General features: G+C 38.2%; 1 pseudogene; it reads right to left on the bottom strand.

The window, feature by feature from the left end:
- Positions 1-1,232: 1,232 nt before the first annotated feature.
- The window catches only part of LOC100618586 (actin-related protein 2/3 complex subunit 1A-like), a 30,947-nt pseudogene continuing 19,911 nt past the window's right edge, over positions 1,233-12,268 (bottom strand).

Here is a 12,268-nt window from a genome sequence, read left to right as displayed (position 1 = left end):
TTCTCAAGCCCAGTACATATTTCTGAAGAGTAACTTATGGCAAATTCAGAGGCAGGGCCTTTGTACCCATCTGAAACAGTGCTATAAATTTCCTTTGTTTTATTTTTCCCCTTGTATTTAAACAAATTTTTTTAACAGATGGTTTACATACTTATTGTGATAATATCCTTTAATTTTGTGTGATAACTTCCCACAATGAACTATTTAGAAAGCAACATTTAGTTAAGAATAAAATGAAAAAGCCAATCAAAAAGATATCATTGCTGATTTTTAAAAAACTTATATATTCTCCAATTATGTTTAAAAAAAACAAATCATATACAAGGGATATTAAATACTAGGCAATGAAAATATAGCTTCACATGATTTGTAGCCCCTGGATCCAAGACTCTGAAGTCTTGAAATCCCAAATTGTCATTGCTCCATCAGTGCCACTGGTGCAAAATTTGTGGCAGTCTTGCTTGTCCACTTCATAAATAGACACTTGAGTGATACTAGGTTGTTTTGTTTTTTGTTTTTGGTAATGTGTTTCCCTTTTTTTTAACTTTTTTTTATTACTTTTAGAAACAATTTTTGACAATTGTTTTCTGACATTTGTCATTTAGATTCTCTCCCTCTCTCCCCTTGAGGTGGTAAATGGTTTGATACAGGATATACCAGTGCTTTCGTACAATACATAGTTCCATATTCCCCATACTGTGACAAAAGACACACAGCACAAATATAATTTAAAACTCCTAAAGAAAATAAAGTGAAAAATGACATTCTTTAATCTGAAATCATATTCCAAAAGTTCCTTCTTTGGCTGTGGGTAGCATATTTTAGCATTAGTCCCTCAGTTATCCTGGGGCCTTGCTTTGCTCTTAATAATCTATTCTTTCACAGCTGATGAAGGTACACCACTTCTGTTACTGTATATATTGTCCTCACTTCACTTTGCATCAGTTCATATACATCCAGGTTTTTCTGAATTCATCCTGTTTGTCATTTCTTGTGGTGCAATAATATTCCATTGCAATTGCATATCACAACTTGTTCAGACATTCCCCAAGTGATGGATTCAGTTTCCAATTCTTTGCCACTACAAAAAGAGCTGCTAAAACTATTTTTGTACGACTGGGTCCTTTTCCCTTATTTCTGATCTCTGGGATGTAGTCCTCATACTGGTATTTCTCGGTCAAAGAGTAGACATAGTTTTATGGTCCTTTGGCAGAGGTTTCAAGTTGCTCTCCAGAACTGTTGTATCAGTGAGTGATGCTGTTTTGGTGGAGCATGTCTGGAGCAACATTGAGATCTTCAGTTGTGCCATTCCATGGCAGGGATGTTGTGCTACTGGATGTTGGAATGTCCAATTTGAAGACAAAGGTCAAGGAACTACGAACATCATAATTAAACAACACCGGGCAATATTCATAAGTGGGAGGAACTCTGTTTTCAGCTAAGAAATCACCATGTTTTTTAAGTATCAGCAACTGCTACAATACTATCATGGCTGACCCAAGCAAGCCGGTTTCTTTCCATTGGCAGAGAAATTGACCTCATGGATCCAGGCACCACTTCTAGTACCACCAGACTCTCATATCAGCTGACAAAAACACATCTTGAAACTCACTGGAATAATCGCTAGCTTTTCATAAACTTTTTTAATTGAGGCAAAAAAAATTTTGCATTTGAAGTCACAAGATCCAGCAGCTAGCAAAACATCACTGGGATGCCAGTCATTATTAAGGACAGTAGAATGAATTGGCTTTTTTATGTGTTTGCTCACCCACCATTCATTTTCAGAGTGAAAGTAGTACAGAGAAATCAGTCAAGCTCTGTTCCCTACAGCAAATTTATTCTCCAGTGGAGCCCATTTCATAAAGGTGGCTGCATGATTAATCCTCAGGATCATTGGAGTTAGTTTCCAGAAGCCATCATTCTGATTCCAGAAATAGGCATTATGGTCTGCACCGCAAGTAACAGTTCAGGAGCCCAGCCATTAGCTCTGATGTTTTGGTTCCCATCCTTCTTGTAGATGTAGACTTCATGATTTACTAGAGCTAAGGGCAATCTGGGTACAGTCTCTGTTTTGAGTATAGTAGATGATTTGGCTCTAGTAAAAATTGATTTAAAGATGTTATTCTTAATATTTTTCAAAAAAGGATAAGCTGGGATGGGGAGAGTGCAGATGGGGAGGATTTTCAGTCTCTGGTCAGTTGACATAAATAAGTCCCCACCCCTCTTTAAACCTTACTTTCTGTCTTAAAATTAATACTAAGTATTGATTCCAAGACAGGAGAGCAGGAAAGGTTAGGCAAGGGGGTTAAGTGACTTGCTCAGGGTCACAGAGTGAGGAAGTGTTTGAGGCCAGATTTAAACCCAAACACCCAGACTAGACTAAATAAAGTCTGACTCAAAGCACCTTCTTGGCCTGTTCAATTTATGCACATCCTTTAAAGCTAAACTCAAATGCTACCTTTTCCCACAAAATCCTTTGTACTCCCCAATTAGTGAGTAAGGAACATTTCTACTTCATACATCATCTAGCCCTAGCCATAGTTCATTGCTCTGCCCATACAGGTGGAACTGACCCTATCTCTAGGGGAAATGATTGAGCAGATATCACTGCAAAGTTAGCAGCCATAGAAGGACCTGAATTAATTTTAACTTTAACAACAAATAATGAATCAGATTTATCATTTTCTTATAATGAAAAGCAAGTGGAAAAATGGAAGCAACAATTTATGGCTAAACAGATAAATGGTGTATGGGTGTCATCTAAAGGAAAACCCCTGCTCCCTAGAAATGTTTATCATCAAATAAGCCAATCCCTACATAAACATGGTCACTTTAGCACCTGGGGCATTATATACTCTATTAAAAGAATATGGATAGCTCCTGATATAGCTACAATAGCCCGCAAAGTATGTACAGCCCACCCCACCTGCCAAGCATGAAACCAACATGCCTTTTGTGGAAAAGCATTTGGTGGGTGCCCCCTGGCTTACACACCTTTTGAACACCTGCAAATAGATTTCATAACTACTCCAAAGGCTGGACATTATAACTTTTGTTCAGTCATAGTGAATCAGATGACCAGAAACATTTCCTACTGCCCAAGCCACATCAGCTTTTGTTGCCAAGGTACTCTTAAAAGAGATTATTGTGAAGATTGGATTTAGCTATTTCCTGTTTGTAACAATGAAGATACTTAGTTTAACAAAATCAGGAATGTCTTGGGAACTCTAAATTACTCCACCCTACTTAGACCGTACTTTAGGGAATGATAAAGTTGTAATCTCCTGATTGAACAATGAAGGTACTTAGTTCTCACCTTATAGTGAAGCTAGAACTTTAAGCTAAGTCTGTTTTAGATCTTAATACAAAAAGGTGTTAAGTAACTATAAAGGTTAAATTAATCACAAAAAGGTCAAGTAACTCACAAAAGTTAAACTTAACAAAGAAGTGTTAAGTAACTCTAAAGATATAATCAAATCAAAGAAGATGAGAACTAAAAGTATGGGCAGTCCTGGAGAAAAGCCTTTGATATGGTTGGTAGCCGTGAAAATTTAGAGGAGGAGACACAAGGGTGAAACGTCTATATATTTGGGATTTTTGCTCTCTCTGGCACCTTATTGATGGAGGAGAGTTAGCTGAGAGCAGCATTCTGAGCCTTCCAGCATTTTAGCGTGGCTACAAGCTATTTTTCTGGTTCAGTGGTGAGTTTCTGACTGAGTTTCCTCCTTTACTTTTCCAACTTTATCCCCTTAGGAGCCTCTAATCTTCTTCAGAGACTTAGAGGCGGGAATTTTAAACTCCCCTTGTCACAGGCCAGGCAGGAGGAATCCTATATCCTCTTCCCTCCTTCTCCTTAAATTCCTTCCCTCTATATTAATTAAATTACCATAAATTTTCAGACTGACTTGGGTATTTTATTTGGAATTTTCCCTGGTGACCAATTAAATCTAGATTTTAAGTCACAACCCTAAAATTGTCTTGGCATTATTCCTCACTTGCCTGCCTACATGTATTGATCAGACAGGGGAAGCCATTTTACCAATTCAGTTTTATCTCAGGTTTATTCCTGTTTTGGGATAATTCCCAAATTCCATGTACCCTATCATCCCCAGACCAAGTTGAAAGAATGAACAGAGAGTTCAAAACTATGATTAGCTAACTGTGCACTGAAATGCATCTAAAATGGCTGGAAGCTCTCCCTCTAGCTTTATTTTATCTACAAAGCAGGCCTAGAGGAGATCTACACATCTCATCATTTGAGATGCTTTTTGGACACCCTCCTATACAAGCTAAACCTTCTTCTCCTGCATATTTATCATTATTAGGGGGAGATACTTCTATTGCTACATATATACAAGAATTACAGAACAAATTTTGTGAACTCCACGAATCTGGAGCTGTAGTACAAGCAGGACCTATAGACTTTTAACTTCATAATTTAAACACAAGAGACAAGGTATACATAAAGAACTTCTAGTGTACTGGAGTATCTCAGCCTTCCTGGGAAGGTCCATTTCAAGTACTGTTAGCCACTCCAACAGCTATAAAAATTGGAGGAAAGGACTCTTGGATTCATTGCTCACATGTAAAGAGAGCAGTTTCTATTGAAAACTTGACTATACCCCATAACTCAACCATGCATCCCAAGTTGATCTAAATGTTGATCAACACCCTCCTCAGGGGGGAATGCATAATTGTCATAGGAATTGTATAATTGCCATAAAACTAAAAAAATATTTTGAGAAAGAAACATTTCAGGAAAGAGATCTCAATAACTCTTTGAATCTAGAAGATTAATTGTTTGAAGAAGGCACCATGAAGATGCCTGAAGAAACATCCACAGAATCAGAAGATCCAGCATAAACTTTGGAGTATAACTGATTGAACTTTGTGATTGGTTTTGAATGTAAACTTGTATGCCTCAGGGGATTGCCCCCTAATTGGTTTATTGTCAATGCACCTAGCAAACATTGGTTTGCTCTCTCTCTCACTGCATCTCTATCTCTCTCTATCTCTTTTATTTCCCTCTTATCTCTAACTATTGTAGTTTAAAGTGATCCACTGGGGAGGCTAGTCTCCTAAAGGATCACAGGGGGAATTGTGAAAGAGAATTCTTTACTCTCTTGCCTATCCTGAGTTAACACTAACTTAAGTACCTCACTAGATTGTGAAGACAGGATTAACTCTCCTTTGTCTACCTTTTGATTGAATCAACACAAGCTTGAACTAGGTGGAGAAGCTCACAAACCACTTAGTGAATTTATACTCAATCAGCCTGGATGAGTATTAACCTCTCCAGAAGGTAAATTTTAGAAAATTCACATCCATAGATGAGGACTTAACCTTCAGAATGTGAGAACTTAAGCTTCAGAAGATTAAAAGTAGATCCCACAGACACTGGCTCCCTGGGCAGTGCTAGACAATTTGGAAACTGTGACTGGACCCTGTGAAGAGGGGAAGGGACAAGGTGTAAAGATTAAAATTTAGGAAAACTGAGGCAGGTAGAAATTAGTTTCTCTCTGCAAGGAGTATTATATTTTTATGAGGTTTATTAAAGATTAAGGATTAAAGAAAATACAGGATAAGAAAATACGTGCCTAATGCAAATACCAACAACAGGGAAATGGGTTCGAGTCAAGAATACATGTGATAACCAGTGGAATCGTGCATCGGCTATGGGAGAGGGAAAGGTGGTGGGAGGTGGGGTGGGGAGGAAAAGAAAATGATCTTTGTTTCCAGTGAATAATGTTTGGAAATGACCAAATAAAATAATGTTTAAAATTAAAAGAAAAAAAGAAAAAAAGAAAACACGTGCCTAGGCCAGAGAGGCCTAGACAAGATAATCTCACATCATATAAGAGACGCATCTGCTCCAAAAAGGAAGTCCAAAAGACCCCTCAGTAGGGGGAGGACTCCTTTAAATAATCATTTGTGTTCTTGCCCAGGCAAGAATTCAGTGTGATTACAAAGCATTCTGGGGAAGTGGAGCAAAGGATTCTGGGGATTGGAGTCCTGGATTCGAGTCTATTTTTACAAAGGAGCCACCATAAAAGCCAAGAAATCCTTCTGCTTGAAGCAGATTGTCTTTGAGAAGATAGTCCAAAGAGATTGCCTTCTAAAGATAGTCTTCTGACAAGGAAGAGTCTTTGAAGGAGCTTCACTAGAGACTGTGGCTTGAATTGTGGGCTTGGAGCTCGGCTTCAACTTAGACTGACTCCTGGACTACTTCCTTGGGTGAGTAAAAAGGGCTGACTCCTTTCCTAGTTTCTGAAGAAACTAGTTTCCATCTTGGAGAAGACCGTGGTGGTTACTCACCACCAGCCCTCCTGGTTGAGAACTAGTATAGGTATTTTCTCTAATCTCTTTTACATTTCTCTACTTTATTGCTTCCCCTCTATTTTGTAAATAAATTTCTGATAATAAGTATTGGCAACCACATAATTTCATAAAATTATTATCCAACCATTAATTTTTACCTTTACAGGCAATTGGGGTTAAGTGACTTCCCCAGGGTCATACAGTTAGGCAGTGTCTGGGGCTCTCTATCCACTAGCTGCCCCATTCTCTTAACTATTTTAGAACAACCATCTTTTTAAAAATTGTGGTATCTTTAACTGGGGTGTCAGAGACATTGCCACCTACTAGTTATGTGCTCTTGAGTAAGTCCAACTGAGCTTTCATTATATGCTTTGTGAAATGTAGCTTTAGGCACTAGGCAAATCCCTTAGCCTCAGTGTGCCTCAGTTTATTCATTTGAAAAAGTGGATAATAATAGCACCTACCTCCCAGGGTTCTCATGAGAATCAGATTAGGTAATATTTGTAAAGTGTTTGGTAAACCTTAACATACTATATAAATGTTAGCTATTGATTAATATAGAGATAATACAAGCAGGAGCTACTTCAGAAGTCTATTGTGAGGAAAGCTCTTTGCAAACTGTAAAACACTAAAATCTTGAACCAGTTTTTTAAAAAAAGCATCATCAAGGAAAGGGAAAAATCATGCTGGTTCCAGGCTTACTGAACAAAGCTGTATGGTATTCAGAAAATCAGAATTTTGGGCAAATCAGATGTCTATACCCATTATTTCAGAGATAAAGTTACAGAGGGGCCCAGAGTGATTAAAAAACTTGTTCCAGGTTGCACAGCTAAATGCTGATTAGAACAAGCGTCATAGAAAACTCAAGGCTTTTTCCTTTACAATATCAATTCTTAAAAGTGTTGTCTGCCACCTCATGGAATCCCCGAGATCTTTTCAAGGAGTCAACAAGGTCACTAGTTTCATAAGAATACTAAGACATAATTATTTACTAAAATTCTCTTTCCTTTTCCAAATACATATCTGTGTGAGGCTGAATTTTCTTTACATGCTTTAATCAAAACAACATATTGAAATAGATTGAACACAATTGCCAATAGGAAAAATTTGGCCTCAGATACTTCCTAGATGTATGACCTTGGGTAAGTCACTTAACCCTAGTTGCCAAGTCCTTACATCTTTTTTGGCTTGGAAAGGATATTCAGTATCAGTTCTAAGACAGAAAGTAGAGGTCTTTTTTTTTTTCCATTTGAATAAGTTTATTTAGTCAATTTAGAACTTGGTTACAAGAATCACATTATTTCCCTCCCTTCCCTCCACCCACTCTTCCTGTAGCCAACGGGCAATTTCATTGGGTATTACTTGTGTCCTTGATCAGAGCCTATTTCCATGATGTTGTTTGCACTAGGATGTTCATTTAGAGTCTACATCCCCAACCATATCCCTTTGACCCATGTATTCAAGCAGTTGTTTTCCTTCATTGTTTCTACTCCCACAGTGTTTCCTCTGGATGTGGATAGTGGTTTTTCTCGTAGATTCCTCCAAGTTGTTTAGGATCATTGCATTGCCACTAATGGAGAAGTCCATTACATTGGATTGTACCACAGTGTTTCAGTCTCCGTGTACAATGTTTTTCTGGTTCTGCTCCTCTCACTTTGCATCAGTTCCTGGAGGTTGTTCCAGTCTCCATGGAATTTCTCCAAGAAAGTAGAGGTCTTTAAAAAAAAAAGGCGAGAGCCCAGCTATCTTCTATTAAGCCAAACATTAAAGAGATTTGCAAAAATATGGAAAACAATGTCCTTCTTCTCATTAAGTTGTTTTATTTTAGAAAATATAGTTGTTTTCATTAAAATTTAATTTATGTTAAGATGGAATAATTTTATAATTGCTTTTAAATGAATATATAAATGTTTTAACATTTATCAGTTTTAACTTCAAAAAGTTAAAGATTGATAAAAAAAAAAACAAATAAAAAGACAAACAAACTACTCTTTTGGGTCTGCAATAAATTTTAAGATTTTAAAAGGGCCCTGAAAAGTTTGAGAGCCACTGCTTCATGCAACAGTGCCTCCTTAATAGTTTGACACAGTATTCTATTGTCTTTTTTGCATTTGTTTGTTTGCTACTAGGGGCTGAGGTGGCATGGGGGATAAAGCTCTGGGCTTGGAGTTAGGAAGACTTGAGTTAAAATGCTGTCTCAGACACTTACTATGTGACTTTTGGTAAGTCACTTAAACCCACACTGCCCCCATTTCCTCAACTATTACATGGAGATGGTTATAACACGAGATAATATTTGTGAAGTGTTTAGATGCTAAATAAATGCTTGGTGCCTTCCATTTCTTTTCCCACATGCTCATTAGGGCCCTAATCATTAGATGAATATCCCCATGCCACATTTAGGAATGTCTCTAAGCATCTCTATTGCATCTACTCCCATAATGACAGCATAAAGAAAACTCAGATTTCCTGTTACTGTTATACTACTGCATATAAACTCCAGCATCCTCTGGATTTTTTCTTTTCTTTTCCTTAAATTGAGTGAATGAGCTATGTATCTCAAATGTAAATAAATCTATAAATCTTGAAAGGAATTTTTCATGGCACTAGGTCCAAACTCCAATTATTTAGAAGCCATTAATGTGACTTGGTTCCCCCCCCAAAAAAAGTTTCCAACACTGAGACCTGATAGTAATATAAATGTGAACTGTCTTGCACACATTTTTGGAATGCTAAATGACAGGCAGTGATTAAGACTGGAGGTTTCATTTCGGGGAGGGAGCAGGATAAAAAAGTAATGGAATATGTCACTCATCAGCGTTTCCCTGCTAAACTGGTAACTGTCAGTCCTCTGGCAATTGAATTGACATTTGAACCCTGACAATTTCAATCTTACTTTAAAGTGAGCTGAGAGCCAGGATAATTCCGTAATTATTTTTTAAATCATCAGCGCTTCGGTGGCCTGTTAGGGTGGTTGTTTTTTTTTTGCCCCTTTCCAATCTTTCCTCCATTCTCCAATAATGCAGCAGAATATATACCAGTTATGTCTCAATTATTTGGCTAAGTTGAACATTTCTGAAAATTGTGGCTGTGCAGGGAAAGCCTGCAACCTGCAGGACAGCGTCCATTCACCCACTTTCATGACAAAAGTTTCATTATTGCCTCCATTCAGACAAGATAAGAGATAAGCACTAAAGAACACTTTCCATCTCTGCCTTATTGCTTCCTCTCTTATGCCTGCCCTACCCTGTGGCAGCAAGATTTATCACAGCACACAAAGCTGACTCTGTAGGCCATTTGAAACCTTCAAAGCCTGGCACACCAGTGTGGCACATTTCATGTCCTCACTCTCATCAGGAGGAGAAAATGCTGCAGATAACCTCATGTTTCATCAATGGATTAGAAGACCTATAAAATACATCTGTTTAGTATGCTCTCAGGACCACATCTAACCCATAAGCCTGGAGCAAGTCAATCTAAGTCAGAAAAGGCGAACACTTTTGTAAGGATAAGTGATAAGGGATAGAGAAAAATGCACAGATTGTCTTTAAGAGGAAAGGAGGACAATTTATACACACACCCTGGGAGAAGATTCTGGAAGGAGAGGAGGATCTTGGGAGTTTACTGGGTTTAAGGGTCTCTCTTGATCTGGCTTTCCTCTGAGCTGGTAAGGAGGATCTTTGCTCTGGCATCCCCTGGGAAAAGACTAATCTTGTGGAAAGATTAGGAAATTCCTGGGTTGAAGAACTGCCTTGGAGGAGACATGCTTTTCCCTGAAGTATGGAGATCAATCTGTCAGAAACAACTTGGTTAAGGTAAACCCAAGGGTTTTGTCACCTGAGACTTTGGGTTTACCTAGAAAGCCAACCCCAGGCTTTGGGTAAGAAATCAGAACATCTGGGAGTCCTACATCCTCCGCCTTTTAAAGACAATCTATAGTATATAGGTAGTCAGATAGCTTTTTGATAACATCAGGGAGTGAATAAGAAGGGCTTTGGAAGACCAGAAGAGCAAACCCTGTGAAGGGGAGCATAGAAAGATGGGAGGAGCTATAGCTGTGTAGATTTAGGACCTTATCCATCATTTCCTACCATCAATAAACTTGTTTGTTTAATAATTGCAAGGGTTGTGTTTCAATGATTCTGGGAGGTTCCTAGTTGGGTTTTTTCCCCCTAACCCATTTCCAATCTCTCTAGGTTCTTTCCATTAAACTATCTCCTTTTGGAGGTAGTTTTCTTTTTCACTTTGACTAGGTGAGATATTAGGTCTACCACAAAGACAAATCCAAATTTCAAAGGGCAAAGCTTAGTCTACTGCTGGGCACTTACCACTGACTGAGGAACAAGCTTTGAGCTCTCACCAAGCTTTTCCTGGTTTTTTAGCCACTTCTTAAATTCTTTCATTCTATCCCAACTCTCCTTCCTAAAGGAATTTTTCTTTTCTTTTTTAGTGTAATTGTGTTTGGAATGGATGGACTCCCTTGTTGTCTGCCACTTTCCATTTTAGGGTTTTTGGAATGTTAAGTATGTAAAGGGTTAGACTCAAGGCTATAGTCAGGAATTTTTAAAATTAAAAGCCCTGGTAGCTATTTATGGGGCACATGTAAATGTAAGCAATTGAGACAGGATGAATTTTCTTTTAGGATCTTGCCAGCTTAGCTGTCTTAGACAACATCATTTTTATGGATTGGCAGCTTGTTACAACTGTCTAAGGACTTGGAAAGGGGCTGATGGGGGAAATGACATTATAAAACCTCTCCCCCACATACTTCTCATCAGAACAGTTGGTCTGGGAAAAGGAGGAGGACATAGGTCAGCCAGAATGGCCTGAAGATCTCGCTTTCTGTTAAAAGACTGGAATCTTCTCAACATTACACATTTAATTTGTACATAAGAGTAGACCTTATTTGTAGCCACCTTGAGATCTGTCCTAAAGCCTCTGAGGCATAGAGTAGTGTCTCCATCCTTCACAGAGCCTGAAGAGAAGCTTATATAAGTCTGACTCAAAAGACCAGAAAGATTCAGGGAAAGAATCAAGAACATGCAGAACATCAGTGGTTAGCACAGTGCCTGGCATATAGTAGGTATTTAATAAATGCTTTTTGACTTGACTTGATATGGAAATTCTGCTCTCTTTTGAGATCATCATAGAAAACTGGAAGTAGGAAACAACTAGCTTCCTCAGCTCTTTGAAGAAATCTCTTTTGACAAGCAAAAGGACAAATGGACCTCTTTCTTCTCTCTTACCTAGTTTCAGAGCTGGAATCCTTGTAAGGTTTCCTGTCTAGATTCAATAGGGAACAAGTGAATTAATCTAATCTGACATTTGTAGGAAAGCTTATGTCTGTGTCCTTAAAGTTATTGTTAAGAATTATATCATCAATGGTTAGAAGTCATTTTTGTTGGTTTGTAGGTTTGAGTTAGAGATAGAACTAAGCTAGAAATTTCTTGGAAAGTTCTCATTAAACACTGGTCACCTTCTTTTGTGTAAAATTGACTATGTTTATTAGGCAAGATTCAGCCAGCTTACTCTCCTGTCATGCCCTGCTTAAAGATCCCAAGAGTTACTATTACTAGCTAAGAAAATGGGATCACTCGCACCCTTAGATTCTTTCTGGAACAGGGTTATTAAAAATCTGCCCTAAGATAAGCATCTTGAAGGAAGGCAAAGTTCCCAAATGCCTCAAGATGGTACTTGGGAAATCTTGCCTAAAACAGGCTAGGTTAATCATGATTCTAGGTCACAAGGCAGAGTTTCTGGGGCAACAGACCTTTGATTGCTTCTCTTTCAGGACAATTGTCAAAGGAGAAGATAACTCCAAGATCGACCAGATCTGTGACCAATGGCCTTCTGGATTAGGCCAATCTCAGGGAAGAATCTTTCCATAAGGTTATGATGAAATGTGGTGTCCAACACGTCCAGAACGAAATTCCTCTTCTTTCTCTTTATG

This window comes from Monodelphis domestica, chromosome 3 (genome assembly GCF_027887165.1).
Source record: "Monodelphis domestica isolate mMonDom1 chromosome 3, mMonDom1.pri, whole genome shotgun sequence".
In the NCBI taxonomy this organism is placed as follows: Eukaryota; Metazoa; Chordata; class Mammalia; order Didelphimorphia; family Didelphidae; genus Monodelphis; species Monodelphis domestica.
The sequence above is the reverse complement of the archived record's forward strand: the minus strand, read 5'-3'. Positions and strand labels throughout refer to the sequence as shown.